Consider the following 16,782-nt stretch of genomic DNA (forward strand, 5'->3'; position numbering starts at 1 on the left):
TTCTAATCTGAATATTAGATTAGTATTTAAATTTTTAAATCTTTTATTGTAACCTACTACTAAGGAACTGACTTGCTATAAATGTATCTTTGTACATAATGTAGTAAAATAAACATCTATCTATCTAAATATCAACTTGAGGCCTCCAAATGAGCAGTTAGAGGTACTCACGGTATTGGTGAACCCAGGAGTGACATTGAAAGCGGTCTAGAGAGCCATAGAGAACTAGCTTGATCAACTCAAAAAATATTTTTGACTGTATATCTTATAGGTGCTTGAAAACTAAGGAATCTCAGGCAATGAAAAATCGGATGAGTATACTAGACACGAATACCAGGTTCCATCTATTGGCCCTGAATCAGCTGTTCCAAAATTCATGATACAAGATCGTATCAGGAATAAGTCAATGAGAAATATTGAGAGTACATGGAAACTCCATGAAGGGTCCGTTCGAAATAACAACTAGAGAAATGTTTCAACATATCAGGGATCAGTCCAGAATAAGTTATAGAATTTATAGACGACCCAATTTATATTCATGAGAATGAAACAAATATCCAGCAAAGGACTAGTACAAAATAGTACTGGGGAAAAATCATTGGAATAGGTGTCGTGAAGAGATGGGAGGAAACACCCAATATTTCTTTCGGATTCCAGAACATATAGTTACATCAATTGAATACATTCGTCGCTCCAAGTCATTTCATTTCAACGGGTATAACGGCAATATCAAGTCATCGAGCAAACGTTACGCTGATTGTGACGATATAGAAGGCTGATTTGATTAGGCAATTAAGGAATTGCGCTGGGGAGTACGTGACAAAAGAGACGCCGCGCCGCGCCGTACCGGGGGCGTCGCTGATATTTGCATTCTAACGAACGGTTACTGAATTCCGATCATTATTACATTGGCAACTGCTGCGGTTTCATCCACTCAGTTCGATTTGAGGTATTGAAATGATGAAGTTGATTCCATTGTATCTCTTGAAAACTTAACTTGATTAATTGGATGGTGGCGATTCATTGATCGCAATGGAAATGGCTGTTTCAGACAATAATTATTTCTCTTTGTTGATATCTGGTGGGTGTTTTATGACCTCATTTACATCCTTCCTTGATCGTCAAAATGTACTTTGAGCAATTATAAGCCAGCAAAAGTTTCCAATATTATAACAGTGAATGAAAACATATTTTCTTATCATATTCCTGGAAATTAAATGAGGTGACTATGTTACTTTTTCTACCTCTCGAAACATTAGGAGATGTCAAGCCACATTTTTGCAGGTATTGATACTTATAGAAGTTTGAAAGTGACTTTGTAATTATAAAATAACATTTGCATTATTCACTTGTGATGAATTAGTTGGAACCTTTGGTGTAGTAATGAATATTACTGGAGTTTTCCCAACACCAAACCGTTATTTTAACACCTCGACACGTGTTTCGATAACCAACTGATCATCTTCAAGAGGACGATTGAAGTAAATATACTTACAATGTTATGCCTATTTATAGTGCAGATACGTCTTCTAGGTATATGCGTCTTGAACTAATTTCACAATATTGCTGTTTCTACTAGTCTTTGATTTATTTTACAATGTGTCCTTATGTGATAGTCAGGTAAATCTAATAATTGAAAAATTATTTCAACAAGCTATAAAGCATTCCATTAGGGATTGGTCCACGTTCGTTATCCATAATATTATTTTGTTTACTTATTTTTACACTCTCATAGGCATCTATATATCTGTTGTTGAATTGTTTAACTAATCTTAATGAACTAAGGTCTATGAAATTGTTTTGTTTGCAAAACATGATGAGTGTGCTAAGTCTTCCTTATGTCTTATTTCAATAGATCTTTTTGTCTGTATATACTATTTTGCATCGGAGTCCTTACATTTAATTTCTCGTGAATTCCAGACTTTTCCGAATTCTCGACTTTGTCTTTTGGATTTTCTAAAATACTTTTCATTTTACAACAGAGCCTTTTAGGAAATCCAAAAGACAAAGTAGAAAATTCGGAAAAGTCTGGAATTCACGAACTCAAATGTAAGGACTGCGATGCAAAATATTATGGACAGACAAAAATATTTATTGAAGTAAGATAAAAGGAACACACCCAAAATATAAAAGACCAAAAAAATCAGCAGTCGCCCATCATATTTTGCAACAAAACCATTACATAAACTTTAGCTCATTAAGATCGGTTATACAAGTTAATAACAACAGGCATCTAGATGCCTATGAGTGTGTAGAAATAAGTAAACATAATAATATTATGAATAACGATCGTGGACCAATACCTAATAGTATACCATATACCTTGTTAAAATAATATTTCAATTATTAGATTTACCTTACTATTACATAAGGACATTGTAAAATTGATTTAGGAGTAGTACTTGTGATGCACTGTTTGTAATCTTTGGTGTAGTCATGAATATTACTGGAGTTTTTTCCCAACACCAAACCAAAATAGCGGTTTGGTGTTAATATTGAGACTAGTAGATTAGGCAATATTGTGAAATGAATTGAAGGCACTCAAACGCAGGTATCCAGAAGAGGTATCTATGATATATAAAGATTACATTGTGAGTATATTTAGTTTACTCTTCCTCCTGAAGATGATCACTTGGTGATACAAACACGTGTCAAGTTGTTGAAATAGTTATTTGGTGTTGAGAAAAACTCCAGTTATATTCATTCCCATCATTATTTCATTGGAAATTGCTGTAGTTCCATCGACTTCAGTTCGATATGAAGCATTTGCATGAAAACTCAACTTGATTCATTGAAGAGTGACGATTTGTGTTTTTTGGAAAGAAGTTGATAATGCTCTTGATAGATATTACGAGTTGAAACTTAAATTGCCTAAAAGAGGAGTTGATGAATTTCAAATATATGAAAAAAAATAAAATGGATGAAATGTTTCAATTATTGAAAATACTGAAAATTGCCGAAATAAAATATTCGAATTAGTTGAAATAATTATTACCAATGAGTATAAGAATTCAGGAATCGTTGGCATAATAATTTGTAGAGCAAAAATGATGGTGACTTGATATAGAAATGATTTGATCAATGAGTTGATGATGGAATGTTACTTCACGGCGTTCCTATTGTTGATACGTCTCCACGATATTCCATGGGTGATAACAGTCATCACCAGAAGACTCAATATATTTTCTGTATTTAACGCCACTGATGTACCTTGAAAAATCATTAACAAACAAGAAATGATACCAATGAAGGTTTTGGCTTTCTACTTCTCCATCTTTGAACTTGGAGAAATATATAGCCATAACCATCCTTCACATGAAGTAATCTCTTCTAATACGTTTCCAGACTTATGGAAGGAAGCATTAGTGACACCTATCCATAAGTCTAGCAGGGTTTCTGATATTGAAAACTATAGGCCAATAGGAGTGCTATTGCGATACTGTTTGAACAGATCATCTATATAAAAGTGTTAAGGGGTTTTGTCGAAAACATTTGTGATGAACAGCACGGATTTGTACCAAAAAAGTCGACGTCAACAAATCTACTAACATTCACTCATCATGTCCTCAACCATCTAGATAACAATAAACAGGTTGATGTTATTTATACAGATTTTCAAAAAGCATTCGATAAAGTTAATCATGATGTGATACTGGTAAAGTTACATAGGAATGGCGCTGATACCCAAGCACTCAAATTGCTGGCATCGTATTTGAATAATCGACACTTCAGAGTCAAATATGAAGGTAATTGTACAAGGAAATTTCGCGCAAACTCTGAAGTTTCTCAAGGATCAAACTTGGGTCCATTATTTTTCTTGCATTCATTAATGATCTAACTCGAAATAAAAAGTACTCTGAGTGTCTTTTATTCGTAGATGACCTTAAATTTCATAGACAGATCGAAAACTTACAAGATTGTGTTAAACTACAAGAGGACATCAATAGTGTTTATAGATGGAGTGTGAAAAATGTTCTTCCGTTCAATATATACAAATGTTCTGTCCTGTCTTGTACCCGAAAACTAAATAAGACACTATACAATTACTTAATGAATGGTATTAAATTATCCAGGGTAGAGACAGTCAAAGATTTAGGTATATACTATAACTTCACACTCTCGTACAAACCCCATTTGGATTACATAACGTCTCAGGCACTAAGAATTATAGGATTTGTAATGAGACAAAGTGCACATTTCAATGATATAAAAGTGATTACTTTATAATAGTTTGGTCAGACCAAAACTTGAATATGGGGCTGTAGTATGGCATCCTTCCTATATTGTTCATAAAAATAGATTAGAAAAAATTCAAAACAGATTTCTGAGATTTTTATATTACAAGAAATATAAAGTATACCCGGATTATAATACCCAGTTTAGAAAATAGAAGACAGGCAACTACAGTATTGATGTGTTATAAAATATATAAAAAAAATTATAACTGTCCCAATCTCAAATCTTTACTGAAAGAGAGAATTCCCAAAAGAACAACAAGACTCATTCAATTCTTTGATGTACCATATGTATCAACAAATAACTGTTCATCTATCATTACAATGATCAAAATAACAAACAACTTCCTGTTAATGTCAGATATCAACTTTGTTCTCCCTCCCAAACAAGTTCATAGTGGTGTAAAGGAATACTTTTCAAGTTTAGAATAACTATGTTTCTTCCTTCCATTCGGATTTATGTAGTAACTACTTGTAGATACAATGTAACTGTATTCACGTATGAATATGAATATGAATATTAGAATTCTATTTATGATTTAGACTGTATTGACATTTTTATAAGAATAATTATTTTCATATAATGAAGTTTTTACCTGTTTGAAAATAAATAAATCAATAAATAAAAAAAAATATATACCCGTTCGAATTCAAAGGAGAAAAAATATAATTGACTATTTCAGAATTGAAATTGAGTCGAATTCAGTTTTCCCAAGTAGCTGATTAGAGCACATAACTGGAACTAGATTCCAAACTCGAAAATGTCACTGTCGAGTGAAATATTCAAAATTCAACAATTTTTGTTTTTTTCCTAACGAACTGTTTTTTTAACATATTGAGCAGAAAATATTGAGCATATTTAGCAAATATGTAATATTCATTAATTTTCGTAGCTGCGATTTTGTGTTGTGTTGTTATTCAAAGTAATATTAATTTATTTATTTATTTATTTGTCTATTCAACGGCAAAGACAATTCACAAAAACATATTTATCAAAGTGTGGGGACCTACAATGTATTTTTGAATGCTCGTGTCTGATGTCTACATTACAATTTACAAGTTTACAAAACATTTAGCGATTCGTGAAATACAAAATAATAATAAATACTTATTTCTAGTGACTACATTACTAAAAGATGAAACAATTTTGGTACTTACAAAAAAAAAAAGATGTAACAAATCTGGTACTTAGAAAGAAAATGGTAAGGTAAAGGAAAGCTTCGAAAACGTTATAGCCTTTTCGATTGATTTTTACAGACCCCTAAGTTATTATCATTATGATAAATGAATTATTGAATAAATATATATTTGATGATGAAAAACCAAACCCTCACCTCTTCCTCGTCGATTCTTTTCCATCACGTCGTAAATTAGTATTAGATTCTCCGAAGTGTTTGACAGAAGTGTTTGACATCAACCATGATTACGCCACTCAAATTGTAAATTTTCTTGTAGATTAAGAAGTGAAACTCTGGTGTAAAATAAATCCAAAATAAGCACTTTTCACAATCACCAGAAATGCAATACTGTTTCATCTCCTGAGGTATTATGTGATACATATAACATTTTTCGACGGTGTAGAGAAGACACTATTATGCACACTGCTTGTGGCGGCGGTGGCCTGCTGACAGAAACTAATATCAGCGTATCTTATGTGGTAATGCATGATTGGATGACCGATGTGGAAGACCTATGGATAACAGTAATCCCTACAAAAGCTAACACTAGTAAATTGGCCCGTGCAGTGTTTATAATTCTCCAGGCCCTAACTTTTCCGAAACACTAATTATTTTCTGCGCTGAGCTTATTAATATTATCAATAATAACACCAATGACACCAATGATGTGAATTCAAACCTTTTCATTGACTCAGTATGTTACTGTGACGTTTTTCAATTCAGTTTTTATGTGAATCCTTCTAATAATATTCTAGATTCAGTTTCAAATGATAATTTTGCAATCAGTAACCTGGCTTCCTCTCTTACGCCACTCGTCCCTGAGGATGAGGGACACAATACAATATAACTTGATATAAAGTTACCACTTTTACCTGCCTCATTCAACTCTATATGTCGAAAAAATCCTTTTTTCAACTTCAACAAAGCTGACTTTGTCTCTATTCGCGATGAATTTGGGGCATTTGATTGAGCGAATTGTTACACTCTGCACACTGAGGACCGTATTTCTAAAGTGTACCCTGTCATAGATATAATCATCATAAAATATGTATCGAAAAATGCTAGACATGAATCTGAATTCCCCCATTGGTTTAGTGCACATACTATAAAGACGGTCAGAGAAAATGAAATATGTCATGAAAAATGGAATATATATCGTAACAATGTTGACTACTTAATATTTAAACTTCTGGAAGGCAGACAGTTAAGTCGATAAAGGGCGGTCACTCCACAATTAATGTTATGAAGAATCCAGACAAAATACTTTCAACAGATGAGCAGAAGATATATGACGTAATTCAGAGTTTTTTTCTTGTTCATTTAACCCGGCAATTGGAATAAATCAATCAGATACTAATAGACTAACCGACAGCTCTTTAATCAGTCCTTATTACATCCCTCAAAATACCATTCGGAGAAAAATATCGGATCTTCCTCAGAAAGCACCTTGCGTGGATCATATACCCACATGTTTTTCAAAACAATACGCTCAGGAGATATCTCATCAATAAGTCTATCAAAGAAGGATATTTCCCAAAAATAAAAAAATTGCACTTGTAGTTCCCATCTTCAAAAGTTATTGTTTGAATTCTATCGCCCTATATCAGAACTCTGCCTAATTACCAAACTTTCTAAATCAATCATTTGTAACAATATATACTTTGAGGTTGGATCATCAATCAATAACGAGCAGCATGGATTTGTAAAATATCGCTTCACTGGAACCAACTAATTTATCTAGACTGAATATTTTTTTAAGAACATGGACAAAAGCTACCAGCTTGATTCCATCTATACCGAATCCAGCAAGGCATTCGACAAGACAGATCATACAACTCTACTTGAGAATCTGTCAGAAATCGGTATACACGGTAATCTGCTAAGATAGTGTCAGTCGTATATTACAAATAGATCTCAATCAGTCACTCTGGAAAAGTTTAGTTTCAGATTCATCAATATTACTTTCGGAGTTCTTCAGGGCTCCCATTTGAGGCCTCTTTCCTTCAACATTTGTATCAAGTTGTTTCTCCTACTGCAATTTTAATGTACGCTGACAACTTGAAAGTATTATCCATACTGTGACATGTACAAACGATTCACTCCTCATATAAAATGATATTGATAATTTTGTGAAGTCGCTACGCCTTGATCTTGGGAAATGCTACTTTATCACGTTAACACCACCAATATCACATAAACAGGCAGCAGCAAAAGGAAACATCTGAAGTCAAGGACTTGGGAGTATTATATGACTTCCAACTAATATTTGACTCGCATATTAACTATATTGTAAAAGAGCTAACAAAGCTCACAACTTCAGAAATACTAACTCTGTTTATACACTTTACATGGCTTATGTAAATAGTCAACTCACTTCGGCTATATGGAACCTCTTCTATATCTCATATTTTGGAAGATTTGAATGTATTCAAGGCAAATTCATCACCCTTAATAGAAAATTCTTTCATAATCTCAAGGTTCATTGAAAATCAAAATACAACTCAAACTGATATTATTGACAGGTAGATGCCAAAAAACTGATATTGAGTTCATATATGAAATATAAATAATTTTTACGACAGCAGGTCTTTATTGAACCAACTTTCAATTAATGTACCTCGGTTTATTACCAGAGGATCATATTCATTTCAAACAAATCAAAGTGAAACTGATTATTTGAATTTTTTGATTTTGATTTTTTTTCATTATTTGATTATTTGAATTCTTCCCTAAATTTTACAACTCTATACCCAAATCAATAGATATTGATATTTTTCCTAATTTCCTCGCCACCTACACCACGTTTCTCAAATACTCATATAATAATTTTCAGATCTAACTATTGTTATTTGCACTGCACTTGATTAACAACTTTTCATAACACGATATCGTATATTATGTAATACAATCAAATCATTTACTGTTATTCTCACCTCATAATTTTTAAAAATTCTCTTTGGGTTTGTCCTATTTTGTATTCCATTGGAAAGAAATAAACGAGCGTCGAGAATATTATTGCATTTGGGTGATTGGGAGAAGTGGTTGTTTAGGATTAACGTCAATCATCCTCTGTAGATGATTCTTCTTTGAAACATTCTCAATTAAAAAAGGTTTTTAGGTATACGTGAGTAGATTCAGAAATGTCACCTAGTGAGATTCCTCAAACATTTGAAATAATTTAGTTGAACTCAAAACACTATACGTATGTAGTATTGAATACAAATCTCACAAAGATGTATGTGCCGGCGGGTTTTTACCATTCATATTCCATTAGTGGTGAGAGTCCCTATTAGTCCACAAACCAAGTTTCTCTAAGATGAATTTCATTAGTTCGGACTTCCATTATCTGATATTATATAAAATGATTTGAAATCCCTGAAAGAACTAATAAAAAAAAGGAAAATTGAAAGAATACCTGAAAGTAACAATTATATTAAGCAAAAAACCTGAAGTGGAATAGAATACAAGTAAAAATAGAACAATTGAAAAAAAATTAAAATGAAATAAAAAGAGATTCCAAGCCACTGGACTAATTTCTCTGAGAGATGACTATTTATTGGTCTCCGCTTCCGGTTTTCCGCTTCATCGGTTTAGTGGGAGATGACCGTTTGGCGGGAGTTGGCCATTTTTCCTCTGATTGAGGGTTTCCATATGTTGTGTATCTCTATGCTAGTTCGGCTGAATACATTATTGGACAACATGTATGCTGCATTTTTGAATTTCCTTCTAAACCAATGTTCCTCCCTGTGTTTTATTTCAGCTTGGGACCACTCGATGTTATGGTGATGGGTTCAAACATGCTCTGCTATTTCTGATTTGCTGGTTTCCCCTTGCTGTGTGTGTTTCTTGCAATTCTTGGAATCGCAGTCAACGTTTGGTGGCCTGTTTTTCGTGAGGCTGCTACAGATGGTGTTTGGATCCAATTCTTCTTATCCTTTCCGATAATCCTCTGATGTAGGGAAGTGCAAGCACTGGTTGTGACGGCTTCTCTTACTTGTGAGGCTCCTGCTGCCTTTTAGCCAAAGTCTGTTCCACCATCGCTTTGGAGTAGCCATTCCGTTGAAGATCATTTCTGATGATGTCCTGTTCTTTCTGGAAACATTCCTTCATATTGTAGAGCCCGAATGTATGGTCTAATGATTCCTCTTTTGGTCGATTGATGGTGGTTGGATTCGTGGTTCAGATAATGTCCCGTGTTAGTGGATTTTCGGTTTACAGATGTTTCTCACTTAGTGTTGGTCCTCTTCACCAATACGTCTGAGAAAGGCAATTCGTTATGGACTTCCTTCTCCATTGTGAAAGTAATGAAAGATCTCACGCTGTTGATGTGTTTCAGGAAGGCGTCTAGTTCAGTCCATATTATGAAGGCCAGAGTTTCAAACCACTCCATATATATTGGCTATGACTGGTGAAAGTGGCGATCCCATTGGCAGTCCCTCTTCTTGTGTAAAGAATTCGTCCTTCAGTTGGAAATAACAGTTTCGTACACAGCATCCTAGTGATTCCATAATTAGTCCAATAAGTAAATTCGTTATATCTTCCAGGTCCCCGTCTTCGGATAGCTTCTTCTGTATGAGTTGGAGTGCTTCTTCGACCGGAACGTTGCTGTAAAGGCTTTCCACGTCAAAACTGATCAGTTGATCTTCGAAGATACCTTCTACGTTCAATATTTGTTCTATTCTTCAGTTAATTGTATTAGTTTGAGAATGTCCTTGTAGGGACATATCGTCTTCGACGATAGTAGACAATGGAAGTCCGAACTAGTGAAATTCATCACGAAACATTGTCAATCACCTTCAAACAGCGAATTACATATTACCTTGTAATATTGCGGCACTAAATGAACTAAATAAATGAGAAAAATAAAGTAACAAAATTAGAACCTATAAACTTGAAAATAAAATTAGTTAATTGTTTTTGTCATGAATGATTTTATTGTGCAAAAAAGATATTAATGATGTGGATAATGTACTAAAAACACTAAAAAATAATTCGGAAGGCCCTGGGTAGCAGTCATCACACTACTCTCCTCAGCAATCTACGGTATTGATCAGATGAAAAAAAAAATCGTTGGGCGTAGTATTCACATATGTATTGACTCAGGTTACGCTACGCCCAACACTTATATAATTTTTTTATCTGATCTATATCGTAGATTGCTGAGGAGAATGGTATGATGGGTGCTACCTAGGACCTTTCGAATAACTTTTTAGTTTTCAGTACATTATCTAAATCATTCTCATATCTTTTTCAATAATACCGACTAGCAGAAAAAAAATTCTCTTTTTTTTTTCGTGAGGTTCTTCAGTGATTTCATCTGTTCAATTCCATTTCATTGCGTGATTACCAGTTGATTTCAGAATATGCTGATGCTGATGATCAGATTCATAGTGGAGATATCTATTGGCACGAGTTTTCTTTCGATGCACATTCGTATCAAGAACATTTGTATTTTCTGATCATCACATTGAGAAACGGAAGTCTTTTATCCACTACCCTCTTCTACGTAAATTTCATCGCAGGTTCTCTAGTCATATTTTCGAAATGTTCCATAAAAATATCATACAAAGTCGGTGATAAGAATGAATCTATTGCCGTTTCAAATTCTTCGAACTGGAAAAACAATTACCATTAGATAATTTTAGAAGCTTGAAGATACCTTCTGCGTTCAATGTTGTTCTATTTTCCAAATTGGTATTATTTTTTAATTTATTCTTCAGAATTATTGAGGTTCCATCAACCTGAACATATATTAACAAAATTATATCGTTTCAAAAAAATGAAGCTTTTAAAATTTAAGAAGACATTTCACAAGTTTTTGACACGAAGATTCGATTTTTTGTTTGAAGGTGATTGACAATGTTTCATGATGAATTTCATTAGTTCGAACTTCCATTGCCTGATATTATATAAAATGATTTGAAATTCCTGTAGTAACTAAAAAAGGAGAATTAAAAATTAAATAAGAAGAATCAAAATTAATAGCTGAAGAAACAGGCAAAAAACCTGAAATGAAAATTAAGTGAAATACAAGTGAAAATGGAACAAATTGAACAAAAAATTAATGGAATTAAATTAAAGAAGTTAAGAGATTCCAAGCCGAATTAATTCACGACTTTTCGATTGTTAGTATCCACAATCGTCTTCGGGTGATCACTGGACCGATTTCTCCGTAGGCGAACTATTCAAAGGTCATTTGAGTACTTTCACTTATCTCTGCTTTCCTTTTTCCGCTTGTCTGGTTTAGTGGGAGATGGCCGTTTGGCAGGAGTTGCCCATTTTTTGCTTTATTATGGGTTTCCATATGTTGTGTATCTCTACGCTAGCTTGGCTGAATACATTATTGGATAATATGTATGCGGCTTCTTTGAATTTCCTCCTAAACCAATGTTCCCCATTGTGTATGATCTCAGCTTAGGACCATTCGATGTTATGTTGATGGGTCCAAACATGCTTTTCCCTTGCTGTGTGTGTTTCTTGTGCTCGGCAATGCGTACATTCAATGGCCTCTTAGTCTCACCTATATAGGATTTTCCGCACTCACAGGGTATCCGCAGTTCTTGTTTGGTGGTCAGGTTTTCGTGAGGCTGCTACGGGTAGTGTTTCCTGAAGCAGGTTCTGATGTTGTACTTGGATCCAATTCTTCGTAACTTTTTTCGATAATCCTCTGATGTAGGGAAGTGCGAGCACTTGTTGTGACGGCTTCTCTTCCTTTCGGGGCTCCTGCTGTCAGCAGGAGTTCTCTCGGTATGTATCTGCCAGTAAAAAATGAATCGACATGATATCTGAGATTTAATTTCTTGCTGATATCAACTACCTACATCATTCAACCACTCGTAGTCAATATATCAGCAATAAACAAGTAGATATGTTTTTCGGGTTATCAGATAGGTGTTGTCTTTGTTCAGGCGGTGAAAAAGTGGTGTAAATTTAGTCTTTCATAACATGCATTCAATTTTGGTCTGTTGCCCCGTGGTAGAAAAAAAGGAAGTGAGTATGATGGGTATGTCGGATACTAAAGCGACATATGATTACCTACTTCCTAGAAAAGTCCATTTTGATATTTTGGGTACGACTGTTCTCAACTTTCTTGAGTCATCTGAGAAGATGGAGATCCCTTCGTTCAGTATATTCATTACTGGCCTTCAAGAATGTATCGGAAGCTTCATTTTCGCCAATATAACCCAGTAGCAACATGAAGTATACCTGTTTTCTGGTTATACTAGGTGCATATTTGGATCTAATATCTGCTCAGCTCAATAATGGCACTGAGAAAGTTAAGACAACTTAGGCTTTTTCCGATTGAAAAATCAATATAGAGGATTCCGCTGTGAAAATTTCATATCAATTTCGCAAGCTCCTTGAGTGGGAGGCTTCTAAATGTACAAAAGAGGAATCCACACTGTTATCCAATTTTTGAACTTCTGTGAATATATTTCACATACTGAATCAATTCATATTTCTTTCAGTATGATGATAGCTTATACCGTGGGGGCAAGTTACAGGCAGACATAAGTAGTTAATTTACTATTGAACTTTCAATTATTCAAGGTGATATTGACAGCAAACGTTTGGCAGTTATATATAGACGTAATAATGTTATTAAGAATCGTTGGCGTTATCAAAGATTACCGTGGCGTTTTAGTCGGGATCGCCCAATTAACACGATATTAAAATTTTAGCTTTTGGATTAAACTCTTCTCTTTCTTCAACTCAACGCACTAACAAACAAGTAATTGGAAACAACACGAGATATGTATACGAGTATAAATTCGAATAAAAATCATTGCCATCGTACAGTGAGTCAGTTCATTCATCTGAGACAGATTATTTTGATTGAACAAAATGGGATACAAATTCAATGGAACTTTTCGAAGAAATTCTACAACCCTTAGAAGTCAAAACTTGTGCAAGCTAAGGAAAAACGAGGTTTCATCTTTTAACGTGTGATTCGTAACATGGGTTGGATGATAGCAAGTGAAAATCGAGCGTTTAACCTGGGACTTGAACCATCAACTCACACATTGGCTGATTGACTGAGTGAAAAAAGCACCCACTTCGAACCGCCCCGCTACCGACCGATTCAAGGTTAATAAATCGTATGAAACAAACAATTCTGTTGACGGTTGCTGAATGTTATGATTTGATTAGTTTCGTGGCACCTTTCATTTTCCATTTGAAAATATCGATCAAAAATTTGTCGACTCTGAAACTGACATGTGATGAGATATCTCCAAATAATATTATCACAAATTGGGGAAAAGATACAATCGGAATGGGAAAAACTTGAAAACTTTAGAGTACCGAGATATGTAGGTGTAATAGAACGATAATCTGTAATGGTTTTAGCTTTCGCGGATGCTAGGTTGAGTGTATATATAGTTGTCGTCTACTTACGCAGTGTACTATCAAATAATGATTTTTAAGTTCAACTTCTGTGTGTAAAGTTATACGTTATCTTCGGCCAAACGGTCGAAAATTTAACTGTTGGAACTTCAAGCAACTTTCTTGTTTTCTAATTTGGTGAGACATGTTCCAGAAACGTATAAAGAACGGATTTTGATCACAAAACCTTTGCTTTTATGAAAACTTTCACAGTTGTGAGCCAGTTGAGAGTCTTACTGTAGAGATGCATTTGTTGCGGATCTGAAATTTCATGGTATCACATCAAAGGCATTAAAACCTTGTCGATTGTTTATCGCGTGGACTACTTTCAGAACATATAGATAGACATCTTCAGTGATTATATGGACCCACATAAATGAAGTTATCCCCATATGGATGGCCTTATTTTCTTGATGAGAGCAAGAAATTCGGGAAGAGAAATGCAATTGTATTGAATGATAATACGAAATTGGATAAGATACAGCGTTTCTAATCGTGGCATAGAATTTCATATTTAACAATATGGATTTTGATATTTTTAAAAATGATTTCATCTAGAGATATCTATACTGCGGAGTTGGTAAAAATGAATGATCAAATTACATCCTTTGCTGTAAAATGGTTTACTTAGATCAATTCTCACACTTGTGATCACTTATAAGAGGCTATTTGGCGACAAAACTATTGGATTCTAGGCGGTGGTAATTTTATTCAAGGTAAAATACACATACGTTATCATTCTCCACATGAAGCCTAGGAATATAAAACCAGTTATGACTGACTGACCCACAGAGAGAGTTAGAGAAGCTCGTGCATTTTTGCATAAATAACTCGAAACTAACGTCAAGGCGGTAAAAAACCCTTCTCATCCAGTAATAGGTGATTAGGTATTAACCTTTGGGAAACTTTGAACAGTACTGACTCAAATTGAAGCAGTGTTGAACTCAAAGCCTTTATGTCATCTATCTGCAGATCTGACAGCCCCGGAATCATGACCTTCAGCATATTTTCTCACATTGATTCCTTTGCGGAGTTTTCCATTGGAATATGTTACAGCGATGTCTTTCAATAGACTTCATCGATTTCAGTTTATCCATAAAACAGTTTCAGTTAATCCATAAAACAGTACAGGATTTTTGAAAACGTAGGAGGATTGAATGATAGATTAGTGTAGAAATGTGTTCGAAATGGACTAGAGATATTCCTAATACGAGTATAACAGTGATTATCAGTAGTTTTCATGAAAACTGAACGCTCCTCCCTTATATGGTCCTAGACCATGGTGCCAAACATACATTCAGGAAAGAATAGCAGGGTGCGGAATGTCCATTCCGCATTTGGAAACCAGCAAAGGAATATTTGTGTTGTGAAGATATGTGTTCGGCACATTCAATGAGTGAATATTATATTCTGGTTTAATTTTTTTATTGTTTCATTCTTCACCATGAAATTGATAATGGCTACTGTGGGTGTGTCTATCACTGCATTTTCTCTCAATTTGAATCACTGATGTTTGATTCGACTTTTCGATTTCTTCAGATCTTTTTTTCCGTAAAATCTGCAAAAAAAATCAATTTTCAATACACTGTTGGTTTGGAATAAAGATTAACGCCGTTAATTTGTGGCTTTCAAAAATAATCAATCGAGTACGAAACGGAATTTGAAGAGAATAAGTTTAGAGATGTTATGCGCCTGGTGGGTTGACGGTTTTTCAAACAGCTCTCCCTAATACTCCTTTATTCTATCCTGATTTGTAAAATTATTTTTTCCTCAAGCTGTTCGGATTAACATAACCAAGAAAAAAATATTGGTTAGTTTCAATTATAAGTTTATTCAGTCACCACTGAGTTATTATTCGTTATAATCTGTATTTCAGAAGAAGGAGTGTAATTTCATTTTCATATATTGAAAACTAATCGTTTCGGATAAACTTTTTCTTTCAATGCTGTACCTGGAAGAAATTTTTGTGAATAGTGTACTCAACATTATGAGCATCTATTATTACTTAATTCAATGTTTTTTGAGTTTTTCAAAATATTCTCCTTTTCTTTATAACGACGGAAAAGAAATCCAATATTGCATATCTTCTAGATTACATGTTTCTGTAATAGAGTTCAATGTTGAATAAAAAAAATTTCATAAGACTAATCCAAAAACTAGTAACTAATAAATTTCCATTAGATTGATCAGAGACCGAAAATGATAAATAATGATTTGAAGCATTTCATGATTTTCCAGTTGGGGCTTTAATCGAATCTAGAATGGAAATGGGGTAACTGTTAACGATTTCCAAATTGTGTAGTTGTTGGCAGTTTGTTGATATTAATTATGGAATACGTTCATTTTGGAATGTAAATATTGATTAACACCTGAAAACAATTAAAACTGGATTCGAAGTGGATTACCTGTATTCAGTGCGAATGGAAAAATCATCACACAAGTCAAATCGAGTGTGTGAATATCATTTTTACTCGTAAAGCATGAAGAGAAATCTCGAGAGGAAATTTGACGACAGTTTTCTCAATAAATCCTAGATTGTTCATTGATAATTCATCGAATTTTGTTCAGTAGTTTTCAATTATATACTGAAAACTAATGAAAAATAAGACATATTATTTTCTGACTTTCAATAAATTTTTACAAAATCAAATATGATGATTAATATAAAACTATATAAAACACCACGTTCATTAGCCTGAAACCTGGAAAAATCCAGATAATTCAGAAATTCATTTAGCAAATGACTTGAATGTATCATAATTTGATAAAATCACCATGTCCAAGGTCTAGGTTATTAATCTTGTTAATTTAATTTTATTGTATGTTTGTGTCAATGTTCCTGTAAAACCCTGTATGAAAACAATTGGGAGTGTGATTTGTAAATAAAAAAAGTTGTTGACGGTACGAAAATTATCATGCTATCATGCTAAAATCTATGTTCAAATATGCTGAATCAGAAAGCCCTGGTATATCTGTATCTTCAA

Source organism: Leptinotarsa decemlineata, unplaced genomic scaffold (genome assembly GCF_025532065.1).
Source record: "Leptinotarsa decemlineata unplaced genomic scaffold, Ldec_3_MD MMD2_P_RNA_scaffold_9, whole genome shotgun sequence".
Classification (NCBI taxonomy): Eukaryota; Metazoa; Arthropoda; class Insecta; order Coleoptera; family Chrysomelidae; genus Leptinotarsa; species Leptinotarsa decemlineata.